We start from the raw sequence: 15,978 nt of genomic DNA on the forward strand, positions 1-15,978 counted from the left end.
CCAACTGCCTAATACTTACAAGAATGGATTTGTTGGCCTGTCAGAAGAATCCTATAGAATAGTTAATTTGTGAGTACACAGGATGTTGAATCGGAAAGAAAAAAATTGAAGCAAAATACAATCTTTAAATTGCTTTCAGTATTTAAATAAAGATTATAAAGGATGGTTTTCCTCATTGAATTCTAAACAAGTACAAAAAAACCTAATAAAAACAAAATGTATGACACATTCTCTATGGCAATACTCCATTCATCTCAAAATTATAATTATACGGTATGCTTATCCCTTGACCTGCCTGTGACAGGAGGAGGATTTAATGGCCAATCCCCCCTGATATGTATGAATGGTAGTATGAAGGCTTCTGACAATTTCTGTCAAATATTTGTCAAAATCTCACTTCCTACTGGATTACAGAAGTTTGATAGCAGATTTTCTTTCACCTTTATTTGTGTCTGTTGTGAATTATAATAACCGTTTGTACAATTGAATTAAAGACACCACAAACGTATTTAAGTTACAACCTTTTACAGTTGTCAGACATGAGCCCTTCATCTCGTCTGTCTACTTTGGATTCAAATCCAAGTCTCAGAGGTGAAAAGGTTGCTTTTCTATATGCTGTGTCACCGAGTGCTATTTTAACACTGCATTTTCTGTACAGAGTATGATATTTCAATAAATCAATCCATCAGTAATCTCAATAACAGGAATTTGAACTTTACACATACAGCTAAAGCATTCCCTCTCCCTGCTCATCATGAGCTCAAATCTCTTCTGCACTTTTTCTGACAGTTGCAGTGCTGGACTGCTCTAAGCCATCTTCTGTCTTCCCCGGTCTTTGTTCTCCAAACCTCTTGACTTTCTCCTTACATTTTCTGCATTGAGTTGACCTCAAAGCTGAGACATTGCATGCTGAAAAGCGAGAGAGCTGTAAGTATATGGAACAAACGGCCATTGGCTGAACATGACATACACTGATCTGAGCAGAATATAAAACAGTGAGCAGGTGCAGGATTTGTACAATGTAACTGAGGCTGGAGGGAATGAGAGGTCAATTTACAAAATCTTATAATTTTAGTTCAACTTACTAATGAATCATTTCTACTCTAACTCACTCTTTCAATGATCTAAAAAACTGCAACTGCAGACCTCCTTTTATCTTTCCTTCCTCCCAACAATCCACAGGCTTTCAAAACTCAAGCTTGTTTTTACTTTAAACATCGCCTCATAATTTACAGTACCTTGTTTACTCTTTTTTTTCAAACCTGGTGGTGTTGTCGTGCACTGTTTCTCAATATAAATCTTTCATTGTATTCTTTTCTGGCTGCAAACCTTCTTTGTACTGATATCAATAATAAGATCCAGGAGATTATATGCCATTGAAATTATAGAACATAGCTGATACTTGCAATGTTATACATCAGGGAAAAAAAGACATGCATTTATATGGTGTCTTTCCCAACCTCATGGAGTCCCGAAGTGCTTTACATAAGCAGTTTTGACGTGTAGTCACTTGTAATGTAGGATTGATGTTGAAATAGTATCAGTAAATTTACACAGTGCTATAAAACCTCTGATCTATTCACTAAGAATGTTGATTTTTGGTTTTGTGCTTCTTTACGTAAATGTTTTTATTGTACTGGGCTCCTCTAACAGCTCAGTGGGAAAATTCACGTTGCGGCATAGTACTGAACAGTACAGACCAGAAAAGCCCCAGATTTTATCACTAGTTAGTTTGTGTTGACTTAACTAATCACAGCTAGAGTGTTATGCGGGGGGAGTGGGGGGGGGCACTACAATTGACAATCAGCATTGCCAAGCTTGAGGGAATTAAACGAAACAGCCAAGATTTCCACTCCAGTGACTTTGCTAGAAGTGTATGTGTGAGCAACAGATAAGGACAGAGGAACAAAGAATGACTAAAAGACACCAATTTTTATAGCTATTTCCCCTTGTGACACTTAGACACGTAGAATCACAGGGTACATTTTACATGGCTGTGCTCCCAGTGTGCAGCCTCACTCAACAGAAATATGAATTGGAAATGGAGAGTAACACATCCAATTTACAGTGCTTCTGATTTTCTGGTGATTAAGAACTTCATGCTGGATCCTCGCCATCCAGAATTTAATCTTGTATACCAGCTTGCAAGAAGAGACTTTCCGTTAACCTCTACACAACTGGAACATCCTCAGAAGTAAGTGCTCCTAGAATGCTTGTGCTCATCTGGTGGTTGACAGAATTTTAGAGATTACGTTTTCTCTCCTTTCAGTTAGTGATTATCATTGGATGCCACCTTATATATGATGTACATGAGCTGAAATGTCAGCGTCCCATTCCAAATGTATCCCAGACAATGCAGTCTCAGGAGAGTATCAAAGAACATTTCCATTCTCTATCTACATTCAATTCAAGGCTTCCATAGAACCAAGATTACCATCTGAATCCAATGAATATAACTGATAGGACATTGACCGAATTAACTGGACCATCAAGAAAGTTGATTGTAGTGGGATGTCAAGTTGCCAGGCCTTTGGTGTATCCTTCATTACTTTTATATCTATGTAAAAATATTTAAATTATGTTGACTTCTTCGTGAATCTACTGTGATTCTGTGAGGAGGTAACTGAATTAGTACACATGACCCACCGTGTGAGTGCCTGTAATTTATTCGTATTTTCAGACAGCATTTGGGGCATTGCCACAGATGTGGCTGTTCAAGAAGATTAAAGTTGCTCCTCCAGTGTCTTATTGGTAAATATTTAACGTGGTATAGTACTGAGTCCCACAATATTGCTTCATTCTCTGGTGTGTGCTAACTTAGCAGCTCTCAGCAAAGGCAGTAGAAAGGTTGGTTTCAGTGCTTCTGGACAAAAAAGTTCAGCTAGGATCCCTCTCGTGATCAGTATCTAGCGACCCCTGCTGGAACATACATGCCTGTGAATATCGAGTTTGGCTTTGTGGCAAATATATACTTTTTAGTCTGTATTAATATTGTATTGCTAGAATCAGCATGTAAGGGGTTAAAGCGGGATCCTACAGGGTATTTCTCAATGGAGAACACATTAGTTCAGTTCTAGATGAGCTGACTCTAGCATTCTTCATATATGGGAATTGATAAAATTGAAGTGTCAACTGGCCAGAACAGTCACAGTCAATGGCGATCATTTTATAGCATTGTCGGAGATTACCTTCATTCGATATTGATGAATGGTTATTTGTTTTAATTAAACCACAAAAAGTGTATTGTCTGCTGTCACTGCTTCAGGATCTGTGGGGGTGTTCACAAGCCATATGTTCACAAACCAAAGATAGGCCCCAGCCTGGAAATGTGACTGTGATTGACAGCTGTTTCTCAGATTTTTTGAGAAGAGGGCAGATTCACTGATTGTCTGGAGCCCTCTTTGGTTGACAGCTCAGGAAGAAGAGACTTCTTACAGATTTATATTGGTAGGTCACATTCAGACATCGGTCAGTGGGTGAACCTTGCAGCAAAGACCTGCAACCCTATTTGGTTTTAAATCCTGTGCCAGACTAGCCAGGGAGGTTGACTCGAGCGAATTTACAGTAGGAGGACTTCAGTTTAAAGGTTCATGTTTAGAGAGAAAACAAGTTACATCTTAGTTGTTTTATATAATGATGAATGTAGAGAAATATATATTTCACTGTGTTGAACTATGTACTGCTCAATGATGTACTTTATTATGTAAATAAAACCATTGCTTCAATTTGGTGAGAGTAAGCATCCAGTCAGCTTTCAAAGAGAGGTGAATTCATTCCAGTAGATGGTGTATAGAGTGAGGGTTCTCTGTTGCAATCCCTGGGTAATGCTATCATTTATTTGGATATTGGGCAGAAAGAGGTGCACTCTGGAACAAAGGGGACATGAGTTCTACTTATGGGACCAACACTGAACCCAAGACAATATTTAGAGTAGTAACCCAAAACATGATAACCAATAGCAACCCACTCTCCCCTCCGCGCCCCCACCCTGACATTTCCCACTCATAATCTGCTAGCACTCAATATCTGGGCTCACACCTGAAGAAAGGTCACTTGGGTGAGGCTGCTGGCAACAGTGGATCCATGCCCCAGCATGAGTCACTGCTTTCAGCAGAGAAAACTAGATGAAAAGATTTAGGCTGAAAGAACTAAAGACAAATTGTCCAGCTGGATTTCAATTGTTTTGGTGATGGAAAACAGAAGGTGATGATCAGCAGGAAAGATTCCATTGGGGTGACAGCTAGGCGATGTATGTTCTTGCACCCCTGCTATTTACAGTATTCCTAAATGATATGGTGCAGAGTGCTGGTAATCTTCTAATTTTTGACAGTAAATTATGCGGATGAGTAACAAGAAGCAAGCGAGATTGACAGCGTTCAAAGAAATCTGAATCAATTAAGCAGATGGCCTAGGGGAAACCAGAAGAATATAAATGTGAAATGATGTGTATTGCAAAAGGAACCATGAAAAGCACATACATGTAAAAGGGCAACAGGAAAAGGATTTGGATGTGATTCTGACCATTAGCTGAAAGTATCCAGTCAATGTAAACCTGTTCTTCACAAATCTATTCAAGTACTGGGTTGCATAGCAAAGAGGTTTTATCACAAGAACCTTTTATTATAAGTTGAAGCAAGTTATTCTAGCTTTGTACAGATCATTGACAAAGTCACATTTGGCTGAATGGTTTAAGAGGCTTTAAAGAAGATTATAACAAGAATGATTCTGGAGCTAAACTTCAAAAATTACTTGATTGGCTGCAAAGCTCTTTGGGATGTCCGGTGGTCATGAAAGGCGCTATATAAATGCAAGTCTTTCTTTCTTTCTTTCTCAGGGCTCCAAGTTATAAACAGAGGCTTACAGAACTGAACTTACTTTCATTGGGAAACGGATATTGAAAAGGTACATGTTTCAGGACTTGAAATTATGGAGAAGCTTACAATGTGAATATAAACAAATTATTTAACTTGGACATTGAGCACAAAATTAGAGAAAACAAGATAAAATTAAGAAGCTTCAAGTGAGACTAGAGATTAGAAGTTTTTCCTGATGACTTGTGGTGATGCGGAACAAATTCCCAGCAGGAGTGTTCAATAGGTTAATTAATTGTTTGAAAATGGACTGTACAAATATCTGGTTGGAAATGGGATTGAAAGATTATAAGGATAATTATAGAGAATGATGATCCAAATACTTCAAGTGACATAATGGGGGTCAAATTCTATTTTGGCAGAGGCACAAAATGGGTGGTAGTTGATTGGCTGCCCATTACACACCCGCCCGATTTTTCCTTTCCACTAACTTCAATGGAAAAGAAAAGCGGAAGGGTATATAATGGATGGCTGTTCCGCTAGGGCCCATTTTGTGAACCCCGTCAAAGTAGAATTTTGACTCCAATGATTCCCATGTTTATGGGACTATGTAAATATGATCTGTTGAAAGCAACCAATGGGCATTAAAGAGTTAAAGTGTAAGAATAAATATGCTGGTTTTCCTTTGATTAACCTTGGAAGTCAGTAAAAAAATATGCCTACTGTTCCATAAGGAGGTTAACTAATTGGGGGCAAGTCTAAGAGAAAGTAATTGCTACATGCCTTGTCAAAGGAGGGAAACTGATATGCTGAATGACCTTTTCTGTTTGCATGCTTTATTGTCTTCTCATGTTCATTAGCATTTTGATCAGAGTCAGGTTATTTTTTCAATAGCACAATTTGCTATTTTTTAATTTGCTGTGGAAGAGCATGGAGGGCCACATATTTGGAGCTCAAGAGAAACAATAGTGGAAAATTGATAGGAACAATGCAGCCCCTTTCTTGTTTCTCTCTATCTTTTCAATATTACTGTGGTCAATTGACAGAAAGGTTGCAGACAAGGGGTGAGTGAATATCAGATAGATGGATGAAAGGAAGGAAGAAAGGAAGGAAGAAAGAAAGAAAGGAGAAAGAAAGAAAGAAAGAAAGACATTTATATAGCGCCTTTTACGACCTCGGTGTCCCAAAGCACTTTACAGCCAATGAAGTATTCTTTTTGAAGTGTAATCACTGCTTTAATGTAGGAAACACGGCAGCCAATTTGTGCATAGCAAGGTCCCACAAACAGCAATGAGAAAATGACCAGATAATCTTTTTTTTTTAGTGATATTGGTTGAGGGATCATGTTAACATTTGGTGTAATTATTAGATATAGCCTATAAACTACAACAAAGAAAGAGGATACTGTCTTAAAGAATAAAATAAGTATCCGTTTCATTGGTACCAGTTTACAAGGATGGCATAAATTTCATTGTTCCTGGAAGGTAGTGTTCATGTCTGGTGTTACTTTTTTTTACATGACATGACAGAGAAAGAGAAATGAGAGAAAAAGAGGAGCGGCTATAGGACAATTTTTCCATTCGCACACTCCTGGTGAAGACCTTTGTCCGCTGGGAACTTGTTTCAGGAATGTTTGTGTGTGAAGCCCATGATTTCTATCCAATTAATTGAAATGAATGGATGGAAAATTGTGTGCTGGGCACACGCGATTTCCCTTTATACACTCACGATGGGCAAGGGTCCGTTCTGGGACCGAACAAGCAGAAAATCTGGACATAAATTATAAAGCCATAAAGGAAATATGAATAATAACTTTTTCTAATAATAGTAAAAGAACTGTATTCTTCACTGGGTCACATCAGATTAAAGTCTACTCTATATTCCAATATTAATGGAGACAATTCAGACTGTATAATAAATGCTTTCCTTTCTAGTCGCCAGCATCTGTAGCACATGTTAAACATACAATGGAACACACTGACCACATTCTTTAGGCAGTTTGTAGACACTTAATTATCGAGTGGTTGCTTGTACAGTTCTGTTTTTCACATCACTTTTCTGCTTCAAAAATAGTTGGTACTAAATGATATATTATGTGATACTGATGGATATACTTTTTCTAAAATTGCACATTTTCTAAAAACAATGTGCTGTCATGGTTTTAAAGAAATTTGCAACCAAACTAAATTTCTGGAAAATCTGAGATTAGTTTGGCCCTGTTGTAAGCTCAGGGAGTCTGTGGTTAGGAATGGTTGTGAACATGCTTTATTACCTGTAAATAGGGGAGCTAGCACGACAGCAATGTGCGTTTGTGCGTCATCTCTGCTGAAAGTGCTGCTTATTTTTTTGTTGTTGCTAACCTTATCTCTTTCAATTGCAAACAAACATTAGTCTGGCCACTAGAATATTAGTAAAAGGTAATGGCGAGTGCGTGAAATTATTGTTCTATATTCCCTTGAACTGTGGCTGGAGAGAATATTTTGAGCTGAGAACTAAGTTAAAATACTGCTGGTTATGAGTCTGTCACTGGTGGAGAAAGCAATTTGAAGTGATGAATTTAGAGTATCAAACAGCATTAAAGCTGTGTGACTTTGCTTGTAACATACTGGTGCCAAGATAGTAAATAAATTTAGAGACAACGCAAGGCCATACATCAAAAAATATTGTATATTACTCTGCATAAAGCAGTCACAGGTTAATTACAACACATGCTTTTGTGCAATTTTCATTATTTCACTGAGAATTCAAGACAATTAGGGGTTATGGGGAGAGGGCAGGGAAGTGGACGTGAGTCTAGATTCGGATCAGCCATGATCCTATTGAATGGCGGAGCAGGCCCGAGGGGCCGTATGGCCTACTCCTGCTCCTACTTCTCATGTTCTTATGTAATTGTTGCAAGTTTTCAGTAGCAACAGATTCAATGACTGCCAGCCATGTGAATGTCGTAATGGGCAAGAATGGTGGTTGTGGTAATCATGATGTTGTAATGGGATTGTTGGATGTCATAACAAAAATTAGGGCATATTATTATTATTCCATAAAGTAAGAGGACAAATAATAACAAATTGCTGCCAACTAATTACAATACACAAATTGTGACTATATGACCCTGTGATATAATCACCGCCATTGAAAATTTGAGCTTTGTCATAATTGTCACAAGTTACTACAACATAATTACCACAGTAACAATCTGAGGCCATTTATCACCAATAACAGAATTTAATTTTTTCCCATCCGAAACAATCAAATATGTCTGAATTTTCAGTAAAAGATGGAGTTTCCTCAATTATTGTGCGGAAGCAAGTTTCTTTCTGCAATTAACATTTTAAAATTGGGTTTTAAATAAAGATATCCATCAAGCAAGGAAGTTATGATGAACCTATATAAAACACTGGTTCGGCCTCAACTGGAGTACTGTGTCCAATTCTGGGCACTGCACTTTAGGAAGGATGTGAAGGCCTTAGAGAGGGTGCAGAAAAGATTTACGAGAATGGTTCCAGGGATGAGGGACTTCAGTTACGTGGATAGACTGGAGAAGCTGGGGTTGTTCTCCTTAGAGCAGAAAAGGTTGAGAGGAGATTTGATAGAGGTGTTCAAAATCATGATGGGTCTAGACAGAGTAGATAGAGAAAAACTGTTTCCATTGGCAGAAGGGCCGAGAACCAGACCACACAGATTTAAGGTGACTGGCAAAAGAACCAAAGGCGACATGAGGGAAAACTTTTTTACGCAGCGAGTGGTTAGGATCTGGAATGCACTGCCTGAAAGGGTGGTGGAGGCAGACTCAATGTAACTTCTATCTAGAACACTTTTTTCTTTTTGGGAGGTACAAACTGATTATGCAAGAACTATGCTACAGTGATTTGCTTGTTGAAAAAGAGGAGTGCTTTGAACATTTTCTTTGGAAATATTCTACATCAGAGAGCAAAAAAAAAATTGCAAATATGCAATCAAAACAGGAAATGCTGGATTACACAGCAAGTCTGTTAGCATCTGTAAAGAGAAATGATAGGTTAACAGCAGGTCAGAATTCTGACTAAAGATATCTTCATTAAACATTAACCTATCTTTTCTCTTTTTAGTAATGAACCTGCTGTACACTTTCCACAATTTCTGTTTGTATTATATATCAGTTGGGATATATTTTCTTCTGTGCGTAAAATTAAAGATGCCAAGATTAGTAAACTTGGTAATTGGTTTATAATGGTAGTTTAGTAAAAGAATTTGGGGCTAAAAATCGATGGCTCTTCCATGTACTCCTAGCATCGGTGGGAGTACACTGGAACAGCTGAAAACTAGGCCACAATCCTGATCCACCAGGTGTGGCCTTGTGCTGAAGTATCTGCATTGGCCTGATGGGGGAGCAGTTAAAATTGTGCTAGTTAAAGTGATGCTGCAAATAGTCGAAGCCAGCCTACATGGGGTTTGGAAGGCCAATCCATGCTGTTTTTCTGTACCTTCTTGTGGTTAGCTCAATACTGAAGAAAGAAAGAACTTGCATTTACACAGTGCCGTTCGTGACCTCAGGACATCTTAAAATGCTTTACAGTCAATGAAATACTTTTTGAAGTGTAGTCGCTATCGTAACGCGCGACCATTTAAAAAAAAAAAAAAAGATTTTCGGGTTACTTGCCTTGCTGGCAGCAGCCCAAAGGTAAGTCACGGGAAGGAGGGTGAAGGGGGGCGATCACGAGTACTGTGGAGTCCAGGGACCACTCTGTAATGTCCAATTTGGTAGAGGCGAGCTAAAATTGGTTAGGCCCCTCATTTACATATGTAAGGGGTCTAACCTGTGTTTTAGGCAGCCTGAAAACTGGCCCAATCCAAAATTGGGTTGGTCCTTGAAATTGGCCCTTGTTGCGCCTGTTTTACTTCTGTAAAATGGATGCAGTGAGATCCAATTCCTGCTCCTTGAATTTCTTTTGGGTACCTGCAGTGGAAGCAATTTTCTGCTCTCTATTAAATGTGTGGGGTGGTAAACATAAAGGGGGTGAGTCTCCTTGGAGCTTCTCTGTACCTTCAGCAGTGGTTCGACGGAGAACTCATTTAAGCATGTAAGTGGGGTTTCCACTTAAGGTACTGTGGCCGAGTGGGAGAAATCATTTGCACAGGTTAAGTGAAATTTTGGGGGAAAGTTAAGTACAAGTGCAGGATTTGGAGCGATGAGAAGAGGAGGACATAACCCACGCAAAAAAATAATTTGGCACATCTCCGTTATTATTCCTTCCCCCTCCCTTTCCAACGGTTGCACCTATGGATAAAGGTGATGAATGCCATTGATTGAATACTGAATTCTGATTGAATGCATTATTTTTTTCACTGACAGAATTACTTTTGTGCCATTGGAATTTGTTTTGATTGATTTGTGGGAGACTGGTAGGGGAATTTTTCTTCCCCTGAAATCAGTTAAAAATCTACTAACAGTGCCTTCCAGGCTGCAACCTAAAAGATATTTCCTCGCCCCTGTGACTTTGACTTACTCAAATGTGGTGAATATTTGAATATTTCATTCACACTGATACGTTAATTAAAACCCTTCACTCTGTGTTTCACCGGAATCAGCAGCGGACCCAATTGTTCTATAATGTACTAGCTTTGTTACTAGCAACAGTGCAATGGTCATGTATAGGCAAACATTTCAGGTTCTGCACAGCAATGCCTGATGCCTTTGACATATGAATTAGTTAGAATTCGACATGAAAACATTCTGTTTGATTGCAGTGTGAGCACAAATACACCCAAATACATAGAGGTTCACATGGGGAAAAGGTTCTTCTGTAAAAGGGATGCACTCTATGGTAAATGGGCTGAAAAAAAGATCAAAATTAAAACACCATTCACAATGGATATTTTTCATCCGATATTCTCAGTAAGTAACCAAATTGCAAACATATTGGTTACTGTGCTCCATCTCTGGCTATGGGATGATAATCCTGGACATGCTGTTATCAAAATCAAATAAAACTGCTGCATACAATGTTGTTATTCTTCTTATTCCAAATTAAGACAGCAGAAAATTGAGGTCATTAGTTTACAGTATCATCACATATTATCTGTGACTGTGCAATATTTAAACTGACATCAGTAGCTTTAAAAGTAGATTGCGTACACCATGACATAAGACACATTCATCTGCTAACTGTAATAATGAGATCATCACAGACTGATGAACAGTTTTCAAGCACCTGATGACCCTCGTAGGTTTAATGACTCAGCCTAGACTTAATTATCCACTGTCCTGGTTAAGGCAATGAGCTGCACAGACCAGAAATCTCCCTGGATTGGTCCCCAGGCTCTGCTGAGTTCACTGATATCAGGTGGTGCTGCAGTAGGGCGTTACAACTTATCTCCGCACTGTAAGGTTAGGAAAGGGAAAAAGACCAGGGTTTTTGCTGCTGACTGCTATCCAAGTGACCTCTATTGGAAAGTGCACCTGAATGGATATCAGGGGTAGATAGGACTCAGTTCAATTGTGATGCCCCCGCACCTCCAGTTGTGTAGCCTGCTAGCATTCACTGTCTTAGTCGTAGTATTGGAGTGTTGCTGGAGCCTGTGGAACCCTATCCCTGCAAGAGACAGTGCCTTCCAGAGAGAAAGGAAGAAAATTAAAGGAGGGAAGAACATAACAAATTTAATTAAATTTCCATTTTATTGTAACCCTTAATAGGCAAACATTCACGTGTGTACGGACACAAAATGGTCATCGTTTCCTGGTTTTCTTTCCTGCAGCTTAAAGCGCAAAATTACTGTAAGTCACAAGGCCTGCTTTGATGTAACATTTTCACCCATCTTTAATTTAGCACAGGGCATTAGCTGAATAACGTGCTCCAGTTTAATGGATTGTCTGGGTAATTTGCAGTGAAAGGTCCAGGCTGTGGGAATAGAATCCTAATGGCCCTGTCAGACATTGATGGGAAGAGCTTGGGAGGCCTATGCTCTCAGAGCACCGCTAAAAGAAAATAAACCTTGTTTGCTTTTAAAATAGGATACACTTGAAACCTGGCTTGAAAGAGAACGCGAAAGTGAAACCAGTGTCCACGGGTGGTTTAGTTGGAGGAAGCAGGTAGAGGCCAATGGCAAATGATGCAGCGGAGGGAGTATATCATGCAAGATAGAGTCAGAATTCCTAAAGAAAGCATTAGCTGTCATAGGTACTATTTTCAGCTAGCTAAGTTACTCCTTTCGTTAACTCTTTAGCATCTAGGCCAACAATTACGCGTATTTTTCTCTCTCACTTTTATTAGGTGGGCATTGATAGGTGCAACAATTGGGGCAGTGTTCCTGGTTTAGGGAGGAGGAAATCGGCCAAGGTTCCCAAATTTGATAGCCATCCGGTGACCTCTCTTGGAACCGCTTGTGTGGGAATATTTGGTTGCAGGAACAAAGTATCGGAGGGCAACCAGCACCCATGGAATCATACCTCAGGCAAGGAGTCATCAAGAAAATTGATGGTATAAAAGCACTTTTTTTAAAGGAATCTGCAGCCTCACTTGAATCGCATTGGAATGTTCTTGATTCTTAAACCAATAAGTAGACTCAGCATGAGTGTGACCAGATGAAGTGGCTGCACATACTGGATGCTCTGGTTTTCTCTAAACCTCAGAGTGCTATTGTACATGCAGACATTTCCATGCTACATCTTATGTCAGTCTTGATCATTTCAATTAACCCTAACCCTGTGTATGTGTAGTGTTGCTCTGCATTCTGGAAAAGCAAAGAGCTCCAATGATGTTAACTAATGTAACTTGCCTAGTGAGTAAATGTTGTTTAATATTTGTCATTCCCATCAGCCTCCATGGTGCACCCCCGCCCATCACCCATTTGTAACAGCATTTATATTTTGGGTTTCTTACATTTTTATTGGAAGAAAAGGTAGAATTCTGCCATTCTGCCATTTGCTCAGTAGGTAAAGGAATTGTAAATGTTGTATGGTGCTAAGTCATACTGCCACACTGAATCCCTGCTCAATGCTGAGTTAGTCAATGATGGTAATAGTGCTCTAATTGTAATGAATGTTACCAGAGTATTTGAGGAAGAAATTCAGCAAGCAATTCTGTTCTGATCATTCTACCATGACTGTTGATGGAATTTTGTGAGTGTGTGTGGGATAGGGGTTGAGAACAGAATTTTGGGTGAGGTTAGAATCAGACTCTGCTATGATGCCCTCCCATGGTTGAATACGCTGTCAAACTTCAATGTGTAGGCTCACATGCAAAGAATGGCTACTTCATGAACATGTGAATGCCCAGAAATCCACATGTACAATTGGGTGAGCTACTAGAGAGTGAGGCTAGATTGTACTCTAGCATCAGAGGAGTAGGAAAGAAGAAAAAAAAATACATAATACGAATATCATCATAATAGTATAATTACAATAATACTCACATTTTGTTCCAGGAGCAAAAAATGAGACACACAATTATAAAAATGTTTTTCCTTGCTTATAAACCAACTTCAGACATGAGACAAACATAGGAACAAAGTTACAGGAGTAGGCCAGTCAGCCCTGTGAGCCTGTTCTGCCATTCAGTCAGATCATGGCTGATCTGTATCTTAATTTCATTTCCCCATCTTTGTTCCACATCCTTTGATACCCTTCATTAAAAAAAAATCTATCGCTCTCAGTCTTGATAATTTCAATTAACCCACATTCCACAGATTTTTGGGAGAGAGAATTACAGATTTCCACTACCCTTTGTGTGAAAAGGTGCTTCCTGATTTCACTCCTGAATGGTCGAGCTCTACTTTTAAGAATGTGCCCCCTTGTTCTGGATTTGCCCATCAGAGGAAATAGTCTCTCTGCTTCTACCCGGTCTGTCATTTTATAGACCTCAATTACATCACCCCTCAACCTTCTAAACTCAAGGGAATAACAACCAAGTTTATGCAAGCTGTCCTCACAATTTAACCCTTTAAGCCCTGGTACCATTCTGGTAAATCTGCGCTGTGCCCCCTCCAAGGCCAATATATCTTTCCTGGTTTAGTGGCCAAAACTGAGTGCAGATTAGACTCAGTACAACTGAAGCACCACTTCCTCACATTTACTTGCAAAAATTGCACTTGTATATGATAAATGGAATCTTTCAGAGTTACAATAGAAAGAAAGCAATAGAAATGAAAAAGAAAAATGATGATTAAAAAAATGGATTTTGCATTCATCAAATTTAAATCTTAAAAACTAATACTTGTGACATAATAAAGGACATGGAGTGTAAAATATCACATGTAATAATAAACATTGGATGAATTCTTTGAACATTTGCAGCAGAGAAGGTTAAGGGGAGATTTAATAGAAGTGTTCAAAATTATGAGGGATTTTGATGAGCATACATAGGGAGAAATTGTTTCCACTGGCAGGAAGGTCGGTAACCTGAGGACACAGGTAATTATGTAAGAACATAAGAATTAGGAGCAGGAGTAGGCCTACGGCCCCTTGAGCCTGCTCCACCATTCAATAAAATCATGGCTGATCATCGACCTCAACTCCACTTTCCCGCCCGATCTCCATATCCCTTGATTCCCCTAGAGTCCAAAAATCTATCTATCTCAGCCTTGAATATACTCAACGACTCAGCATCCACAGCCCTTTTGGGTAGAGAATTCCAAAGATTCATAACCCTCTGAGTGAAGAAATTCCTCCTCATCTCAGTCTTAAATGGCCTACCCCTTATCCTGAGACTATGCCCCTTAGTTCTAGACTCTCCAGCCAGGGAAACATCCTCCCTGCATCTACCCTGTCAATCCCCCTCAGAATCTTACATGTTTCAATGAGATCACCTCGCATTCTTCTAAACTCCAGAGAGTATAGGCCCAATCTACTCAATCTCTCCTCATATGACAACACTCTCATCCCAGGGATCAATCTAGTGAACCTTCGTTGCACCGCCTCTAAGGCATGTATGTCCTTTCTCAGATAAGGAGACCAGAATTGTGCACAGTATTCCAGTGTGGTCTCACCAAAGCCCTGTAATTGACAAAAGAAACAGAGGGGAGATGAGGAGATTTTTTTTTTTACACAAGTTGTTATGATCTGGAATGCGCTGCTTGAAAGGGTGGTGGAAGCAGATTCAATAGTAACTTTCAAAAAGGAATTGGATAAATATTTGAAGGGAAAAATATTGCAGGGCTATGGGGAAAGAAAAGAAAGAAAGAAGAAAGAAAGACTTGCATTTATATAGCGCCTTTCATAACCACCAGATGTCCCAAAGTGCTTTACAGTCAATGAAGTACTTTTTGAAGTGTAGTCACTGTTGTAATGTAGGAAACGCGGCAGCCAATTTGTGCAGAGCAAGCTCTCACAAACAGCAATGTGATAATGACCAGATTGGATTGGAGAAAGATTGGTTAAGGGGGAGAGGGGAAATGGAGCAAGGAAGATGGGTGAGAGAGGGAAGGGGAAAATGAGGAAGAGGAAGGGGGAGAGAGCCTGTTGTTCCTGGGTCAGTCTCAGAGCTGTTTAATATTTATAAGGAAAAATGTTGTTAAGTGACAGTGAATTTAAAAACCAAGCTATTTTTGAGTAGGCCCCAATGAGTTTTAAACTCACAACCCCTGGTTTAACAAGACCTGTGCTCTAATCCCTGAGCTATGGAGTCACCTGTCTTTGTCTGTTGGTCATTCCCCAATTAGTGCTGTGCGTTTGAAGAGTAAGGAGGGGAATCAGTGAAACACTCAGATTGTAACTAATTCCCCAGGTACTTGCCTCAGTCTCTTCAATATTCTCTTCTCAACGATATATAGGGCCTTTCACGTAGTAAAAGGTTCCAAGGTGACTCAGTTACACTCTCTCATTCTCTCTGTCTCGCTGTGTGTATGTTTCTCTTTTTCTCTCTGTGTCTCTCTCACATTCTCTCTCGCTGTCTCTCTATCTTTTTCTCTCCCTCTCTGTCACTTTCTCTCACTTTCTCTCTCTCACATTCTGTCTCACACTTTCTATCTCTTACAATTACTTTCTATCTCTTTGTCTCTGTGTCTGTCTCTCACTTTCTCGCTGTCTTTGTCTCTCTCTCTGTTCTCTCTCTCTCTCTGTTCTTTCTCTCTCTCTGACTCTCTATCTCTCTAACTTTATTCTCTCTGACTCTCTCTCTCTCTACCTGGCGTGTGTTGCTTAAGGGTCAATCTGGAAGCCAAGCTATTTGATAACCGAGTCAAAAGCAATCTCAAC

General features: G+C 39.4%; 1 protein-coding gene across 2 annotated transcripts in view; it reads left to right on the forward strand.

Annotated features, from left to right (window-relative positions):
- The window catches only part of cntfr (ciliary neurotrophic factor receptor), a 346,559-nt gene that overhangs the window by 83,815 nt on the left and 246,766 nt on the right, over positions 1-15,978 (forward strand). Inside the window, exon 2 of one of the 2 annotated variants that reach the window (XM_085974105.1) lies at positions 4,835-4,902. The exons of the other annotated variant lie outside the window; for it this stretch is intronic. The gene's annotated coding sequence lies outside the window, so the exon portion shown is untranslated. The remainder of the gene's footprint in view (positions 1-4,834; positions 4,903-15,978) is intronic. 2 annotated transcript variants of the gene reach the window in all.

This window comes from Somniosus microcephalus, chromosome 2 (genome assembly GCF_052327205.1).
Source record: "Somniosus microcephalus isolate GS21.2 chromosome 2, FLI_Smic_1.0, whole genome shotgun sequence".
NCBI lineage: Eukaryota > Metazoa > Chordata > Chondrichthyes > Squaliformes > Somniosidae > Somniosus > Somniosus microcephalus.